Source organism: Artibeus jamaicensis, unplaced genomic scaffold (assembly GCF_021234435.1).
Source record: "Artibeus jamaicensis isolate MK-2021 breed Jamaican fruit bat unplaced genomic scaffold, CSHL_Jam_final scaffold_369, whole genome shotgun sequence".
Lineage (NCBI taxonomy): Eukaryota > Metazoa > Chordata > Mammalia > Chiroptera > Phyllostomidae > Artibeus > Artibeus jamaicensis.
The window spans coordinates 36,701,786-36,721,671 of NW_026522042.1; the positions used below are offsets into that span (position 1 = coordinate 36,701,786).

The 19,886-nt window shown below is 36.7% G+C and overlaps 1 protein-coding gene across 2 annotated transcripts in view; it reads left to right on the forward strand.

Annotated features, from left to right (window-relative positions):
* Window positions 1-19,886, forward strand: part of NDUFAF2 (NADH:ubiquinone oxidoreductase complex assembly factor 2) — a 162,616-nt gene that overhangs the window by 70,908 nt on the left and 71,822 nt on the right. The gene's annotated exons all lie outside the window — the stretch shown is intronic.

Consider the following 19,886-nt stretch of genomic DNA (forward strand, 5'->3'; position numbering starts at 1 on the left):
CTGACTCTTTAGACCACTAGTGGGACTCAGATCAGTAACAGCCAGAGATAAAGTTGTTGCTCTCATGCTGGGGATAGTACATAACATGCACCCTCATGTTCCCCTGGAATGAGAGGCCACTGGGTTGTCTGCTGGAGTCATTGTGGAAAAAAACTGGGACCAGTGAAGCAGACTGTGAGTGATCTGAGAGTCTTTTCTCATTCTCCTATATATGTGTATTGTATATAGCATTGTTATATTTTTATTCTAAGTGAGTAAACACTAAGATGAAGAATTCTTTTTGAGAAAAACATTTGCTTCTCAGAATTTTAAATTTTGTATACGAAGAGTAATAGAGTTTCTGATACAGTAAAACTATGTTATAATATCATTCTCCTCCTTCTTCCAGAAGAAACATGAGATTGAGGACTAATAGATAGAGGTGTAAAATGTCAGTGAAAGAAGAAAGCAAATCAAAGTGAGGGATTAGTGGAGCCAGATATGAGCTATAACATAAACCCTGATTACCTGCACATTTTCTAAGAGTGAGCCACAAATGCAACTCTAATTAAGTGTTATAGTGGCCAACTCAAAAGAGACAACCTTATTGTCAGAAATTCACAATGGCTATGAGATCAATTATCTAAACTATTTTGGAGGAATATGACTATTTATAAAAATATAAATACCTTCATTTTGTTTTTATTCTTTTTAAATACAGATCTTTTTTTTAAAGATTTTTTAAATTTAGTTTTAGAGGGAAATTGACAGAGAAAGAGGTAGAGAAACATCAATGTGTGGTTGCCTCTCATGTACCCCCTACTGGGGACCCAGCCCACAATCCAGACATGTGCCTTGACTGGGAATTGAACCAGCGACCCTTTGGTTCACAGGCCCACACTCAGTTCACTGAGCTATACCAGCCAGAGCTGCTTTTATTCTTTTAAAAAAGATTTTTTTTATTTTTAAGTAATCAACCAATAAAGAAAATACAAAATTTCATGCTGTTACCCACTAGAGATAACTTGTGGCCACACTGCTAAGTTCCTTGGTAGTCAGTCCAGAAAAAGAAACAATTGGTTTTATTTATACTGACTAATTTACATTCCCAAAAGTATAACAGTCTGTTCATTTTCTTGCACCTTCAATAACATCAGTAACACTGTTTTAGTGTTGTTAATCTTTCCTAATCCTAAAAGGAAAAAAAATGATGCTTGCTATTTTTATTATCTTTGGTATTGATATCTGATGTGACTTTCTCCCACTGTATGTAAATATTAGCAGACATATCATGTTAGTGAACAAGTATTTGACAAAATCTTTTGATAGATTTCATACATTTTTTTTCTGGAGTGTTTCTTAAAATTGCACTGAAATATGGGTAATGGTATTTCACTAAGTTTTTAATTCAATAAAAACAGTTTTTCTGCCCTGGCTAGTGTGGCTCAGTGGATTGAGGGCCAGCCTGCAAATCAAGGGGCCACTGGTTTGATTCCCATCGAGGTACATGCCTGGATCGTGGGCTAGGTCCCCATTTGGGGGCATACAAGATACAACCACACATTGATGTTTCTCTCCCTCTCTTCCTCCCTCCCTTCCCCTTTGTCTAAAGATAAATTAATAAAATCTTTTTAAAAACCCAGTTTTTCTGTGGGAGTCAGTACGATATGATCTGGTGTTCAGTTTCTTTGTTGATTTGCCCTTATCCAAGGATCTATTTGTAGTCTAGTAGCTTTCCACCCAAATCCATGTTTTTGGCTTTTCTGGACATATAACTAGACCATATATTTACCAGATTCCTTTAAAGTAGGTGTGGTTATATGACTAAGTTTTCTCCAGTGCATTGTAATTGGAAGTGATATGAGTCATTTCCTGGCCCGGCCAATAAAAATCTGCATATGTGTTTCTCAGTGCTTTTTCTTTTTCCTGGCTGAATGAAATGACAGTGCTCACAGAAACCTTGGAAGACTTGACAATGGCTGCACAGCCATCAGTCTGGATCCTTAAATGACTGTGTGGAAAGAACTGGCCTACCTGAACCTCCATCCAGGACTGTTATATAACGAAGAAATATACTTCTTATCATTTAAGCTACTTAATTTTTAAAGGCTATTTGCTACTGTAACTTAGCCTACATATGCTAAGTAATACAATATTTTGGAAAATATAACAACAGAAAATGAACTAGATTCAAGTGTTTAATACTATGACGATATGTTCTATTGCACATCTCTACCTTCCTCCAAATAGGCTTCATTCATGGACAGGTTTTCTCTACAGTGTAGGATAGGTGGCCCCAGCAGTTCTAGGTTCTATGGTCTTTATATCTCATGATCATAGAGGTTAAGAGTCTTTCCTGAAAGCTCAAGCAAAGGTTCCAGGAAAGTGCTGATTGTCCAGCTGAGGTCATGTGCCCATCCCTGAAACAATTTTTGTGGTTAAAGGGATACAAGACTATACTTAAACTTGGTTTTGAGAGCTACCTGTAGACAGAGGGGTGGCAGCACTGTCCAAATTCAATGGACAGGCAGGGTCAAAAGGAACTGGAATGATAAGTGTTCCCTAAAGAAAGGATTTCTAAACAATGAAGAGTAGACATCAGACTACAGTATGGTTAAAGAGGCTTTTCTAGTAATGTAGACATGAAACAAGAAGGTTCTAGAGGAGGGTTGTGATGTGAATATGAAATAAAAGGAACAAATCCAAGAAACATTAATATATTTTTGTTGTTGAACATTTTCCTTGTTCGGAAGTAGGACAATAGAAACTCAGTTGAAGTTGTTTAAAAATAATTTTTAAAAATTTTAGTTGTGGTAAAAACAGATAACATAATATTTACTACCTTAACCATAAAAATGTAGTATAACATGTAGTCGTACTGTAAAAACAACTGAACTTTTAAAATTAGGAAATGAGTAAAATATTAGGACTGTCAGAAGATTTGAAAGAAAAAGCACTTGGGGCTCAGGAGAGATGAATGTCATAACTACCGGCTAAACAGGCCATTCCATAGGTTTCCAGGTCCTGGGAAGCCAGTAAAATAGTGTTGAGCAGGTGATTTGCAAAGCAGGGATATAGCTAACAGTGAGGAGAAAGTCATATAACTGGGCAGTGGACACCAGCTTTTGGCACAAACAGGTCTCAGCAGACCATGGGATCAGTAGAAGGGAGTTAGGGTCTGTCTTTCTGCCAGGAATAGGCTTTGTCTAGGCAGGTGAGAACGGTTATGATTAAAATATATGGGGCAGTGGCAGTCTTCTGCCCATAAGAAATTGGACTCAAATCAGGATTTACAAAGCAATTTCTTGAACTGAGCTATAGGACAAAGGCCAAGGAACAAAAACCCATTGCTACTTGATTGGTGCTAACAACAAAGGTGACTTCATATTGTCCAGTTGCTTTGGGTATCTTACATGTTTCCCCCACTTTAACACAAAATTCACACAGAAGGGAACTTAAAGGTCTTACCATAAAGACAGGACATTTTTCAGGGACTTACTACAGGAAGATGTAGAACTCTGTAACAGAAGTGTAAGGACATGCAAGTAGAGCATTGCTTTAAACAGAAGTTCATGATTGGAGTTTATTGAGTGGTTGAAGTTACAGATGTAATCCTGGAAGTTTTCTTTACAGAGATAAAAATTTAAATAATGGGACCTGTTCACTTCTGTATCATTGGTGTAACTTTAATGAACCACTACAAAGTAGCAATGGATCTCATCACTGTTATCAATAAATATTTTAGTGTTCTATTACATGTAATGCAAGATTCAAATTCCACAGGACAGGCAGATGTTCATCCTCTGAATCGGAGATGAAAATATATGCAGTGTTGCTTTATATAGCATTCTATTTCTTTATTTGCCTTGGATACTACAGTGAAAGACTTAAAGCTTTTATATGTTTTAGTAGTATAGCAGTTCCCAATAGAAAATTGATTTGAATTCCACAAGTTCTATGTAAACATTTTTTTTAATTCAACACATTGTTTCATAGGAACGTTATAATGGTAGTTTAATTTCCAGAATAATTTTCAAATCCCTTTTAATCCACAATTCACCTGAATTTCTGCTCATTCGAAAAATACATTGTTTAGTAATGGAATAAAAAAAGATGCAATAACTCTATAGGTTATTGTAGGAGAGATGGAGAAAAAAGATTATATGCATGTGTATATATATTTTATATATATACACACACACACACATATATATATATATATACATATGGAAAATATTTTTCAAGTGGGTTTAACTCAGCTGAAATTTTTTTTCAAGTAGGTTTAATAAAATACAGAAGAAAAGAAGTGTCCAAATGATATATTGGTCTTCTTTAGGCAAGGAAGCAGATGCTATTTTGGGTTGTTGCGATCCCTTTGCTAGCCAATAGGTGGTGCTATTGCCACACGATAGTTAGGTTGCTTGCCGTGCTGAGGGAAGGGGAGGGAAACAAGCATTAAGTGCTTTTAAACTGGGTTATTAAAAGGAGGGATGGGAGTCAGTGCGAACCTGATTATATGTTGATGATGTTCACACATCAGGTTTGTAGCATAGGAGGTGAGATTTTCTACTTCATTTTCTTAAATTTCCATGTGAAAATTAAATATAATTCAAAGCACAGCTTTTCATGTCCACAACATTTTCTTTGAGCTTTAGTTTATTCAATTATAAAAATGATTATCATGAGAATTAAACAAGAAAATAGAAAGTGTCTAATGAGTACCATACATATAATTGTTGCTTATGAAATATGAATCTGTTCATCTCCTAAATGAGTCAGGTAACATTGATTAATAATCTATGTTAACATAATTGATACCTTGCTAAATTAGACTAAATTATATGATCTCTGGACCATGGAAGCTTGTAAAGAAATAGCAAAAAGTAGGAAAAATGTTCACCATTATCATTTATTACTAAGAATAAAGAATGTTTCAAGTTCAATGATTTGTTCCTTTGTAGTGAGGTATCCTGATATGCATTACCAGTACACCTTGAGTAGAGGCAGTCTTCACTTTTATGCGTGTGGTGTTTCTGGAGATAACCATCTTCAAGTAATATTATCATCTTACAGATCTTTACCTTTTATGACTGTAGTCTTTACCTTTTTTCACGTCAATGGAAAATAAGGAAAACATAGGTAGAAGTAGCAGGGAGAATTGTCTTTATTGCAATCTCGACAAGCAAAATGGGACCAACCTTCCCCTCTCATGCTCCCACAGCCTTACTTTTGATGAAATTACAATTTATTAATTAGCATGTCTTTATACCAGTGAACTGGAATAGAGAACAAAGGTCAAATTTATGTCATCCAGTTTAATTAGTTATTAGCCAAAGTAAAATTTTGTTGTAAAGAAAGTTGTAAGTATTGATTTACAACTTTTGTTGTAAGTATTGACTAAAATAATGGGATGCTATCAATAAATTGCTCTCGCTAGAATCTTCTTTGCTATCTTTTACTGCTTGTGGTTGGCTTCGGGCTACCTCACTCTCTTCCCCTTGTGGGAGGGAGCCTCTAGGTCTAGCGAAGGCATGCTTCCTTGAAGACCTGTGAACCGAAGAGTTGTTTTCCGTCTCTGCTACTCAGACTTCTTTGTATTGTCCTAAGAACTTCTTGCTCCATAGTGAGAGAATGATTTCTCACTGAACTCATCCTGTCTAAACACTAAAAGCAGAGCCTTAAGTCAGGCCCCTGCTTTAAATCATAGCTCCACAATTGAGTATACCTTATGTCTCCGTGGGGCATGGAACTGCACACCCCGGGAGTTTGTCACAATGTTCTTGGTTAAGAAACAGTATATGTTTGTGGATGAAATGGTTTTCATGGGGCTCATTGGAGCTCTAGGAGTGCGAGGAGGTTGCCTCCAGGGAAAGGGAGGGGAGAAAAAGTGACTGGTACGCTCGGCCCCCCTGTCTCAAATAGGGAATCTCTGCTTGGAACAGTTTCATAATCTCAACCTCTATCGAAGATATTTTGAAAGAAAAGACTTTTAATATTATTGACACCTCAACCTCTTACCAACTTAGCCCAATTTTTATGCTCAGGAATCTGGTCTGTAAATACTAGTTCCTGTTAAGTTGGTGAATACCACATTTCATTAAATGATTATGTGGTCTCTTTCTATATCAGAAAAGATTTCTATTTGTTATGATAAGTAGTACCTGATGAAACCAAATTAGGTAGATTGATAAAGGATGCAGTACTTGACTTTATTTTATCATCTTTGATAAATTATCAAGTATTACTTGATTTCTATGAAACAATTTAGATCTAGAAGTCAGTCAGATAATTAACCATATCTACATTTCAAATCTGAAAATAAAGCTTGGGGTAGTCCCAAGCTTTATAAGTGACATAATTTTATAATTCCCTAAATTCTAGTAATATTTGCCACTGTTTTTAAATTAATTTCTTCAGTTTCTCTCTTTACTTCTCTATTGACAGCCCCAGTGTTCAGGTTAGACTCTCAAAGTGAAAATCAACTAATTATATTGGTTTATACCATACTATGAGTGTATGCTAATTTTGACAAGAGAAAATATTATTCATTTTTATATTAAGGGTATACCAGATTGGAATTTGGTTGCTTTAGTTAGCAAATATGGCTGTAAAATGAAGATTTTTCAATGTTATAAATAGTCTCATTGTAAAAATCTTTTACTTTATTTTTATTTATTGATTTTTGGAGGGGTGGGATGAAGGAAAGTGAGAGGGAGAAACATCAAATGATGTTCTACTTATTTACACACTCATTGGTTGATTCTTGTATGTGCCCTGCCTGGGGATGGAACCAGCAACCCTGGTGTATCCAGGTGACGCTCTCACCAACGAGCTACCCAGCCAGGGAGTAAAGCATTCTTTTAAAACCTGAGTTTTTCATATGATATATCTTAAGGCCTATTTAACTTGGCTAACAAGAATTTAATCTTCCCTTTATTCTATCATTTTTATGTATATTTAAGACATTTTAACTCATCCTTTGTGATTCAGGTGTAGTCATAGTAGAATCACTTAATGTTAGTTTCATGTGTTATTTTGTCAAATGCTAAAACTCTCAGTTATTAATGTGCTTTATACATTGGAGGTAATTTAGCTTTATAAAGAGTTACCAAATGTATCTGACTTTTAAATTGGAGTAAAAGTCTATGTTTATTGTTTTAAATATCGTAGAATATATTAGATGAATAAAGTAATTTTAAATACTGATTTTCTATACAGCAGTCAAAACCTGAAATAGCCGCTTCGCCTTCAGTTTGTCAGGGCGAACACATTGTTACATGGACTAAATACTCATGAATACATCGTTTGAGTTTTCCCTTTTAATGGTTACCTCCTTTGGGGAGCAGGGAGGGTATGTAATTACCACTACACACAGTCCAAGGATCAAGAGTTCTTTGTTGTTTGGAAAATAAATGATTTTTATATAACATTCAAGTGTTTTCCTTCTTCATTTTAAAAATGTAACTATTTTCAGTATTTGATGTCTACAGTAATGTAAAGGAAGTAAATGAAATAAAATACTAGACATTTCTAAGAATCATGTGTTTGATTTGGGAATACAATCAGAAAACTTATTTAACTTTTGATTATAAACCTTCTTATACTAATGCAAAAGACTTTAATACATATCTGTTGATTGAATAACATTTTTAGAACAAATTTTTTGTTTCTATATAATATTACTATGGCAGTTTAAAAATAAATAGTAAATAAGAGTTTATTGTGCACACGGAAAGCACAGGCACAAATTTGCAATAGGTTCATCTTTTTTTCCTTAAAGTGTGATATTTTTCATATGTACTTGCAGGCTTAAATTTTATAAATTTTATTTATAGCTCTTAAGAAATTAATGAAATCAGTTTAAAAAAATTTGGTATAGTATAAACTTGCCACAAAATGTTTACACTAATGTAGGAAATGGGCCCCTTGGAATTTTTCTTCTGTCTCTCGGAATACAGTTTGAGACCTCTCAGCTTTTGAGTCCTGCAAGGCAAAACCATTAATTTAAGGCAATTCATAATAACCAAGCATTTTGATATGATTTTGCATTTTCTAAGATGAAAGAAACTGAGATCCCTTATGGGAAACCTGTAAGGATTGGGAAGCTAATAAGATTTTAGGTAATCCATTGAACTAGTTGGCAGTCTTAAAAATTCTGAAAGCTTATCCAGAAGTCCTCTTTAATTGCTTTAAAAAAGGAAGCACTACCTGCTGAGACCTGCTGAGATAGTCTTCTGTGCTCACATAAATAATAAATATATGTAGAATGTGTCAAATTACAGAATCATCACGTTTTAAAGAAGGAATGCCTCATTTGATCACTATGGGAAAATAATAGCTTATGATCATTATGAATAAAATGTTAGTTTTTAATTAGATTTGTGTAATGATACCATATGCAAACTATTTTAAAATCTTAAATAGAAAATGCTTATGGTTGGGAATCAGAAAAACACTTAGGTTTAAATGCCGGCTACTTTAATTAGCGATATGCATTTGGGTAAGCTCGTCACCCTATGCCTCTTTTTCCTCATCAGTTAAAGATTGTTTTAAAGATAAGAGGTTATATATTGAAGGCACCTAAACATTGTCTGGTACATGGCAAGCTCTTGATAAATAGATGCTACATCTGGTAACTTTAGTCAAATTACGTGAAAACTCTTATGTGAAAATGGCTTTCCGTATAAGAATTATTACTTTTGTAGTCTTGATTGATTTATTTTTTAATTTACAATGCTTCAGAATAGCGTGGTTTAAAGTCCTCAACTCTATTATATGTAGTGTGGTTCTTTGCTTTCAGTAGCTCTCACTTTCATATATTATGCATTGACACTTCGAAGCCTCCTTTTATATGCAAAATTCGGTCTTTTATATATCACCCAACAAACTGATTTAGAACTATCAGCTGGTTGCACTAATTGCTGCCACTGGATGCAGAGCCAGATATCAGTCAGACAGAAACTGTCTTACCTTGACCACACTACCCGCTTCACCATTCTCTAAACCAGGGCCTCCTGTCAGGTGTCAAAGGCCAGAATATTGCTTATTTACAAGGCAATAGCTACTTCAGAGATGTGTCACCCTACTTAGTCCAACTTGTCTTTCCACTGCAAAATCACCCCCAGTTTTGTTCGTCTCTTCTCATAGAACACCACAAGCTGGAAATATTGGTCTGGAAGTAGGCAGCTTGTGGAAAATCTTCACCAAGGGTTTGGGGGGTGAAAAGCAATACAGGCCTCCACCTTTGATTTGGTACGAGTAGAAGAAAATCCCTCCTCCACTGTGATGTCTTGTGAGTTCCTTTTTAAAAAATATGTTTTATGATTATGCTATTAGAGTTGTCTTAATTTTCCCCTTTGCCCCCTTCCACCCAGTACTCCCCATTTCCTTTAGCAGTTCCTACCCCCCTTAGTTTATGTCTATGGTCCATGCATACAAGTTCTTTGGCTATCCATTTCTATACTGTTCTTAACATCCCCCTGTCTATTTTGTACTGACTAATTTGTATGTCTTAGTTCCTGAGTTTTTTCCCCCATTCTCCTCCGTCCCCCTCCCAACTGGTAACCCTCTAAATGATCTCCATATTTGTGACTCTGTTTCTCTTCTGCTTGTTTGCTTAGTTTATTTCTTAGATTCAAATGTTGGTAGTTGTGAATTTATTGCCATTTTAATGTTCATGGTTTTGATTTTGTCTTTTTTATTATATTTTATTGTTATTACAGTTTTCCCGATTTTTTCCCCTTTGCCTCCCTTCACTCAGCACCCCCACTCCCTCAGGCAGTCCCCACACCATTATTCATATCCATTGGTCTTGTGTATAGTTTTTTGGCTGCTCCATTTCCTATACTGTACTTACATTCCCATGGCTATTCTGTGCTTCTTAATTCCCTCACTTCTTTGCCAGTAAATCCTTTAACATTTCATATAATCATGGCCTAGTGATGATGAACTCCTTTAGTTTTACCTTGTTTGGGAAGCATTTTATCTCTCCTTCAATTCTAAATGATAGCTTTGCTGGATAGAGTAATCTAGATCATAGGCCCTTGCTTTTCATCACTTTAAATTCTTCTTGCCAGTCCTGCAAAGTTTCTTTTGAGAAATCAGCTTACAGTCTTATGGAAACTCCTTTGTAGGTAACAATTTCCTTTCCTCTTGTTGCTTTTAAGATTCTTTATCTTTAACCTTTGGCATTTTAATTATAATGTGTCTTCAGGTGGTCCTCTTTGCATCCATCTTGTTTGGGACTCTGTACTTCCTGGACTTGTGTGTCTATTTCCTTCACCAAATTAGAAAAGTTTTCTTTCATTATTTTTCAAATAGGTTTTCAATTTCTTGCTTTTTCTCTTCTTCTTCAGCACCCCTATGATTCAAATGTTGGTACCTTTGAAGTTGTCTCAGAGGCTCCTTACCCTATCCTCATCTTTTTGGATTATTTTCCTTTTGTTGTTTTGAATAAATGTTCTTTTTTCCTTCCTATGTTCCAAGTCATTGATTTGATTCTTGGCTTCATCTACTCAACTGTTGATTGTCTGTAAATTTTTCTTTATTTCGCTTAGTGTAACCTTCATTTCTGCCTAGGTCTTTTTTTATGTGTTTGAAGTACCCAGTGAATTTCTTGAGCATCCTAATAACCTGTGTTTTGAACTCTGCATCTGATAGGTTGCTAATCTCCAGTTTATTTAGTTATTTTCTATAGTTTTGCTCTGTTCTGTGATTTGGGCCACATTTCCTTATCTCATCATCTTGGCGACCTCCCTGTGTTTGTTTCTGTGTATTAGGTAGAGCTGCTTTGACTTCCTGTCCTAGCAACATGGCCTATTGTAGAAAAGCACACTCATAAGTTAGATGAGGCAGAGCTATAGGTAATTGCCTGGGTGAACCCATGTGAACTAGGTTGATGAAGTTTCAGATACAAAGCTACCCACCACTATGTGGCTCTGTGTGGGAGAGGGCTCAACAAGGGGACAGTGGCCACTGCTTGGCCACTGGAGTTTTGTCTGGGAGAAAGCTGTTCCCTGGCACTTGCCCTGATGCCAGACACTTCAGTAATTACATATATGCCACTGGTACCCTTCCAGCTGCCGCCCTGGTGCTAGACCCCAGAGGGAGTATTTCTGCATAAGTCCTAAGACAGTTTCAGGCCCTTTCAGAGGAGGAGCCTGAGAATCTCAAAGTTTCTTCCAGTGCCCCAACACCCACTGGATTTTACAGCCAGAAGTTACGGGGACTTACCTTCCTGCCACTGGAACCCTGGGCTGGGTGGTCTGGTGTGGAGCTGGGATCCCTTGCTTCTGAGTATCTCTCCCGATTTTTATCCATCACATGAGAGTATGGGAACCACCCATTCCATGTCTCCTCCACGTCTCTGCCCCTCCTACACTCCTAGATGAGTGTGACTTCTTTAGTTCCTTGGTTGTTAGACTTCCATGCAGCTCGATTTTCTGACAGTTCTGCGTGATAGTTGTTTTATAATTTAGTTGTAATTTTTGCTATGGTAGTACGGGGAGGCAAGCATGCTTACCTATGCCTCCATCTAGACTGGAAATCCTTCTTCTGAGTTTGGAAGCTCCAGAATTTAAAGATTAAAGCTGCCCAAATATCTTCCCTGTACTGCATGGGTGGATTAGGGAAGGAACAGTGGCCCAGGGGAAGGAGAGATGCCTAAGCCTGTTATCTTGTTCTTCAGGCCATTGCTATCACCTGCCTCAAACTGGCACCTGTCAAGGGTCTTAATCACCTAAAGGGCCACTAAGACCCTAGGAAGGCAGCATGTTGGTAACAAATTAGGATTTTATAATTCCTTCCCCAACCATCCTTTTGATACGTAAGTCTTGTTCAGCTTTCATATGTGTAAGAATACCTTGTATGCAGAGGAAAGGGAAATTATTAAGTAAAAGCCAACAACAAACAGTAAAATGGTCAAAGGACATGAACAAATAATTTATAGAAGAAGAAGTACAAATGATCTTATAGTGCAATGTTGCCAATCTCATTTACAAAAACTAAAATTATAGCAAGGTACCATTTTTAACCAACATATGGCAAGATCAAAGGCTAAGGACGTGGACAAAGGCAAAGGCTAAGAATGTGTGCTCTCACCACTCTTTGTGGGAGCTAAGCTGGTGCAGCCTTTATCAGGGTAATTTGGAAATAGCTATCAGAAGTACAGATGTACATTCCATCTGACCTAGCCATTCAACTTCTGGGATTTAGCTCATGTATATATGTGTACTTACAACACGTGAACAGATATATAAGATTATTCATTGCTGCATTGTTTGTAATAGCAAAAGATTGGGAGCAAACTAAATATTCATCAAATAGGAATTGGTTTTTAAAATTATGATATACCCATTCTACACTATTTAATGTTTATTAAAAATTGTGACTCAGATCTTTTTATACTCATGTGTAAACATCTCCAAAGTAGGTTGTTAAGGGAGAAAAAAAGCAAGATGGAAAACAGTATGATAGGTGTCTTAGTCTGCTTGGGCTGCTATAACAAACTGCTGTAGACTGGGTGGCTTGGGCAACAGATACTTATTTCTTGTAGTTATAGAAGCTGGGAAGTCCAAGATCGTGGTGCTGGAAATGTGTGATGTCTTGTGAGGACCCGCATCTCGGTTTGCAGATGGTTCTCTTCTTTTGTCCTCACATGATGGAGAGCAGAGAGCTCTCTGGGGGCTTTTGTAAGAGCACCAATTCCATTCATGAGGACCCCACTCTTATGACCTAATCACCTTTTCAAGGGCCTACTCCTAATACCATCATACTGGGAGTCAGGATCTCAAAATGTGAATTTGCTTGCTGTGGGAAGGGAGAGGCGGGGCGGGGGAGGGAAACAAACATTGAATCCCTAACATTTGGTATGCTACCATTCATGTCTCCGTAGAATTCCTGCAGACATATTTGTTTGTACATCTATAAGCTGTCCCTAAGAAATTACTTCAGAAACCAGCCATCATGTTTGCTTCCAGGGAAGATAAGTGAATGACCAAGAGACAGAAATGGGAAGGAGATTTTCACAATTGAGCTGATACAGCTTATTCAAAAAATAAATGAATTTTATATTCTTAAAGGAAATATTGCAAGACCATAAAATCTACATTCTACAAATGTAGATTTGTACAAATTTAGAATCTACATTTTTAAAATGGTGCTCAAAATATGACAAACTCTTTGTTCTTTGGTCAGTTCTTTGCTTCTCAGAAAGACGTACTCTGATTATTCTCTTGAAGAGACTTGATCCGATAGTAGACAATATTTGGGCTTTCTCTTTTCAGCAGTGGTGCTTGGGGCTTTTAATGAACCCCTTTTCTCTGGAAAGTAACTGTCTGTTTACTTAAGGGGATTCCTTGAAGCATTTTCCTCTTGCCAGTATTACTGCACCTTTCTTCCTGAAAAGAAAAAAGAGAAAGGTCTATAAGACTTTTTTCCCATAATGGTTTTCTTTTGTCTTTCAAAAGAGAGAATTCCTTTGGTGACCAAGATATGAAATAAATCACTGTACTTTACTTCTTTCTCTCCTGATCATAAAATACTGCCATTGTAAAACTTACTTTGCACTACATACCTGATATTTACTCTATAATTGGCATAAAATTTCCTTTAGTATGTATTTTTTAACTTGCTTTATTGTCTGTTCTTAAAGAGACGAGCCTTTTTTACTTTTTGCATTTGAAACACAACTAAAATAAATGTACACACTTATACAAGAGTTTTCTTCTTCCTCATAATATTAGAACATGTTTGGAAACTGAATATTTATTAATTTTTAAGATATGAAATTAAGTGACAAATTTTATATTACCTACATAATGGAAAGGGACAAGTGTTTAACTTTAATCTTATAAATGTGTATATACAAGCATTTGTGAATTTATAGTCTATATGTTGACAAAAGACTGAAAGGAAATACAATAAAGTGTTATCCTGATTTTTGGGGGGCGGCGATATTACAGATGACTTCTATTTTCTTCTTTTATTTTTTTGTGTGTATTTTCCAGACTTTCTTCAGTGAATGTTTACTGAAAGTTAAATTACTGTCAGGATTGTTACATTAAATTATTTAAAATGTGTTTTCTATATTCTGTATAGTGAAAGGCAGTATTTTTTCTTTTTTGGTGAGAAATAGTTGATTTTTGATCTTCTGGGAAATGGCAGTTCCTTTTTTTTTTTAGCTTGGTCCTTCTGTTTTACTAACTGAAATGTGATATATTTATAGATATAACACTTGTAGATGTCTTAATGTTTGGCAACATAGCTTCATGGCTAAGTGTCTATGGTTGGGAATCAGAAGACCTGTGTTCAAGTCCAGAGTCCTGTTGTCTTGTGTGTGACTGGAAGTACATTTCTTAAGTTCTCTTAAGCTTTAGTCTCATAAAAGGAGACCCACCCCGTGGCCCCTTCCGTCCGAGAGGCAACACACATTATTTTCTCTCACTCTTCTCTTCCCTTCCCCTCTCTCTAAAAATAAATAAATAAAATATTTTTTAAAAAAAGGAGTAATAATAATGTCAGAGGATTGTGAAGTTTAAATAAAATCACCCATATAAAGTAAAACTTAGTTCAATTCTGGCATATGGTAAAAATGTAATGCAGTTTAGCTTTTTCCCCTTCTTTGCCCACTCCTGGAATTCCAGGACCTCTTCTGTCTTCTTTCAAACTTAACTTGTACATAACATAGGACTTTATAAAAATGAAGGTTAAACATAATCAAAGCAAGACTTTGATATTTATATCTGATTACAAAGAGTTTATTCAGCCATTTCCCATGCATAGGAATTTCTTACTGCTGTGTCGGTTTCTATGCCCTGCATCACCATATGTTGCTGGGCCTGTGTCTCTATGGGCCAGTGTGGTTTCCAAAGTGTGGTCTGCTTGAGAGCTTCATGGGCTGCAAAGACAGCCTCTTACATTTTAAAGATATATCTATTGTATGTGCGTTTGAACACAAAATACAACAAGTATATCAGTCAGTGATTCTGTGGGTATTTTTTAGGGTAAGAGAAAGTTGACTATTGAAGAAAAAAGCAAGCCAATTTAAAGAAAAATGGTAAGGAAAGAATACTATACAATGTGACATAGATTGCAAAACTGATACTTGAGTGGCTGAAGTTTAGGCCTCTCTGCTTTAGATCTTCCTTCCCATATCACTTTCAGGGTTTGCATAGTCTGTCCCAGAAACCCGATAAAGCAAATGAAATCTCTTACATAAGCCTGTCATCTACCCATACCTAGGATCACTCGTCATGGGTTCCATATTTTTCTAAACAACAGAAGAGGAAATCTGCTATCCTCTTAGAATTGGCCTAATGGCAGCTAGCTTTAAATTTTTTAAGTTTGGGAAATAATATTGTTACTTATACTATAGTCTTTATGAATCATTATGATCTACCAGAATTCAAACTTTTATTTTGACTGTTTAAGTGAGTCTAAAATTGTTTAATATTAAGTTAGACAATTATTCATTGTTTTACTTAACACATGATAAATTCAATAATTTACCAAAAACCCCCCCCTGTCAAATTGTTTTTTTTTTTCTTTAAGCCCACCCCCCCCCCCCCCCCACCCCTCTATCTAACCCTCCTCCCCCCCTCTTCCTCTCCTCTCTGTCCTTTTTTTTTTTTTTTGTTTTTTTTGCTTGGTTACATGGGATTGGCTTTTGCCCCTACTTCACTTATATCTTCCTTCTTCCTTTCCAGTTATTGTACTAGGAGTTATTAAACCTATACATAGACTATTTAAATAATTTTGTCATTAAGTTAATTTTTTAAATGATCTTTAATTTTTTAGTTACAGTAGACATGAGTCTATTAGATTCATATGTACACCTCAGTTATTAGACATTATATAACTTATTATAGCAATCATTCTGATAATTCTCATACTAATCTGACACCATAAATAGTTATTAGAATATTATTGACTATATTCCCCATGCTGTACTTTACATCTCCATGACTATTCTATTACTACCAATTTGTACTTCTTAATCCTTCAACGTTTTCATCCAACCTCCCAACCTTCCTTGGATCTGGCAACCATCAAAATGTTCTCTGTATCAATGAGTCTGTTTAGGTTCTGCTTATTAATTTTAGCTTCAGTTCTTGATAGTTTTTTATTTATTGCAGTTTTACCCTTTATATTTTTTACTTTCCTCTTCTCCTCCCCTTCCCTCTCCCCTTCCCCTTCCCCTCTTTAACATTTCTTGTAATACTGGTTTGGTGGTGATGAACTCCTTTAGCTTTTTTTTTTGTCTGGGAAACTCTTTCTCCGTCTCTCCTTTCTAAATGTGTTACTTGCATCACAAGTTATGCATACAAAGCTATGTGGTGCATAGCTTTGCAGGGTAGACTAATCTTGATTGTAGATACTTGCTTTTTATCACTTTGAGTATTTTTTGCCAGTCTCTTCTGGCCTGCAAAGTTTCTGTTGAGAAATCAGCTGACAGTCTTGTGGGAGCTCCCTTGTAGGTAACCAACCGCTTTTGTCTTGCTGCTTTTAAGATTCTCTTTTTGTCTTTAATCTTTAGCATTTTAATTATGATGGGTCTTGATGTGGGCCTCTTTGGGTTCATCTTGTTTGGTTTTCAATTTCTTGCTCTCTTTTTCCAGGACCCCTATGATGAGAATTTTGGTAGGCTTGAAGTTGTCCCAGAGGATTATTAAACTATCTTTGTTCTTTGGGGTTCTTTTTTCTTTTTTGCTGTTCTGATTGGGTGTTTTTTGCTTTCTTACATTCCAAACCACTCATTTGATTCTCAGCTTCATCTGCTCTACTGTTGTTTCCCTGTAAGTTATTCTTCACTTCAGTTAGTATATCCTTCATTTCTTTTTTATACTGTTGAGGTCCTCACTAAGTTCATTGAGCATCCTTATAACCAGTGTTTTGAACTCTGCATCTAGTAGATTGCTTGTCCCTATTTTGTTTAGTTCTGTTTCTGGAGTTTTCTGTTCTTTCACTTGGGACATGTTTATCTCATTTTGGCCACCTCCCTGTGTTTGTTTCTATCTTTTAAGTGGAACTGCTTCATCTTCTGGGCTTGGTTGAATAGCCTAACATAGTAGGTATCCTATAGGGTCGAGTGGCATAGCCTACCCTATCACACAAGCTGGGTACTCAAGGTCCCCCTGACTGTGTATAACTACACCCTTCTGTTGTAATTGAGCCTTGATACTGTTGACATGTCGGTGGGAGGGAATTATCCCCAAGCCAGTCAGCTGTGGATGATCAGCAGTCAAAGACCCACCCCATGGAGCAGGACTTACTTTAGCAAGGTCTGGTGCCCGCTGAGTCTTCCCTTTGAGTATGTCACTTGTGGGGGTGGTTGGGTGGTGCTCTGATGTAGTTTGAAGCTGTCCACTGGGTGCACTGGGCCTGGGGCCACTCAGGAGGTGCAGACCAAGGTCAGCCACATCTTTTTTCTACCCGGGGCCACTCCACAAGAACTACAGAGCAATCTTCAGATGGCTACTACTTGTGCTGGGCTTAGAGACGCCCAGGAGATGCCAACCTGTGATGCAGATGCTGAGCCTGTGATGCAGGTGCTCAACCTGTGCTGAGCCTAGGGCCTCTTAGAGGTATGCATGGGGTATGCTGAGGCCAGGTGCTACTTGTTTGAGAGATTTTAGGGAAATCTGAAGCATGAGACAAGACCAGCCATTCATATGGAAAAGTCACTGGAAACAGCTTGTGTGGGCCCCCAAGTTGGTGAGTCAGGGTCAGGGAATCCCTAGGGCAGGGGTGAACAGTTATACGCAGGTTGATGGAGACTCATATGGCACCTACCTGCTGATTCTGTGGGAGAAGGACTCAGAAAAGGAAAATGGCCTCTGCCAGCACTTATTCAGTAGGAGACATAAATTTCATTATCAATTCATAAAAATTGTGCAAGTAGGATTTATTCCAAAGAATGGAGTAGTTTTCAAATAATTTGGGTTTTTTGGAGGGAAAATCTCATATCTGATTACAAATAGTTTATTTTTAAAACTAATGGCTTTGTTTTACATTTCTAAAGATGTGTACATCATTTTTATACATCTTTGATGTCATCTATTTGTAAACAACAGTATTTTTTCAGTGATTATCAAGGAATTGGTTAAACACAAGAGCTTACATGATCGATTACTGGTCTTTTGGTATTCATACAAATAATCAGGCCAAACTGAAACTGGACTTATATTCAGTCTCTTTAATAAGGATGATTTTAGGGAGAGACATTGTATTTCAATGGAAGTCACAATGTCCAATTGTCACCCACAAATAGATTGAATTCTAGTTTTCTTCCAAGCTAATGTTTCATTTTCTTTCTTTCATCCTTTCACTTGTTGAGAACTACTAATGCAATGTCAGCCATACAGAATTTACCTACTACTCTGCCTCTCCCTTTTGGAGATTTTGAGTTCAATATCTGGTCTTCATTTTCCTGGCTGATTCCCTTCCTAGAACCTATAGCAGCCTTTTTCTTTATTCTTGTTTTTAGGCCATGTCTCCTCAAATATCTTATATCCTTCAACAGAGCACCCAGGCTTGAAAGATTAAATGGCCTCTGGCCACAGCTCTCTCACTTTTGGGCTGTCCAATTCCACCCTCTTCTCCTTAATGACTCATACCTGGACCCACAGGCAAGGACAGCTGTAAATCCCTAGCCCACTGGAAGTAGTTACAGAAGAAGAGACCTTCGTCCCTACCCCCCAAAACCAGAACTGGGCTAGGTCATTAAGAATACATTTATATGATGCAAGTGTACTGTCATTATTCACTGTGATTTTACTTGTTTGAGGGACAAAACAGACATGATTGAACTCCAGCTTCAAACCAATACAGATGGTATCCTCACAGTGCCAATTTTGGTCCTAAGCTCTAGCAAAAATAAATAAAAATATAATCTATTTTCATGATAAAAAGTATATATATATATAAAATATCAGTATTTTTGTCTTTCAGAGTGCTTTAGGATATGCTAGATTTAATTGAAACAAGACAAAGAATCTTGAACTCTTGGTTTGAATAAAAAATTCAGCATTTAAAAAAAAAGAATAAATTTATTTTAAAACCAGGGGAGAATAAAGGATAAAGTCAGCCCCATTTGCTATTGGGCTCCATTTGCCAAGCAGACTATGACCTCATTAAACAGGACTGCCATTTGCCTCTTCTGAGCTTGTGTCCCCTGCACTGGAAATTACTGGGAAGCAAGAACAGAACTAACTGCTCCCTATAGCCACAGGCAGATGGTAATATTGGAACAAACTGCAGCCTCCTGTTGTAACACCCTAATGGCCCAGGGTCCACACAACAGCACACTTCCACCCTTTTAAAATCTAATTATAATCCAATAAAAGTTCAAAGCCCTCACCTCTCAATGCTGGTGTACCTCTCCACACCATGCCTCTCTTCTTTCTTGGGCAGTGAATAAACTTTATTCTCTCCAAAAGAAAAAGAAAAAAAGAAAAAGGAACGTGTTTTGAAACCACAAGTTTGACAAACCTACTTTGAATGATATAATCAAGACTTTTTGAAAACAGAAGAAAATACTAAATAGCTTTATGCCTTTCCTATGAACTTAAATACTAATCAACTTTTTATTATTGAAAAATATAAGCAACAGACATTCTCAGCCCACCTCTGCCTCTCTCCAACTTTCTCTTTACTGCTCTCTCTGCTTTTGTGTTTTTCACATTGCCACCATCCTGTTCCAGATGTTGATCTCACCTAAGCCCCATATCCAAAAGTCACCAGTTTTTGTCCCTCTTTATTTAGAGGGATAAAGAAGGATAGTTACTCAAATGGGCCACAGAATTCAACCTATGGCTTGATTCTTTGAGTTTGCCAGTGTACTGTGGGGACAGGGTGGTGGCAGAGTCTTGTGGTTGATTACAGACTTAGTAGGGGCCAGAAATATCTAT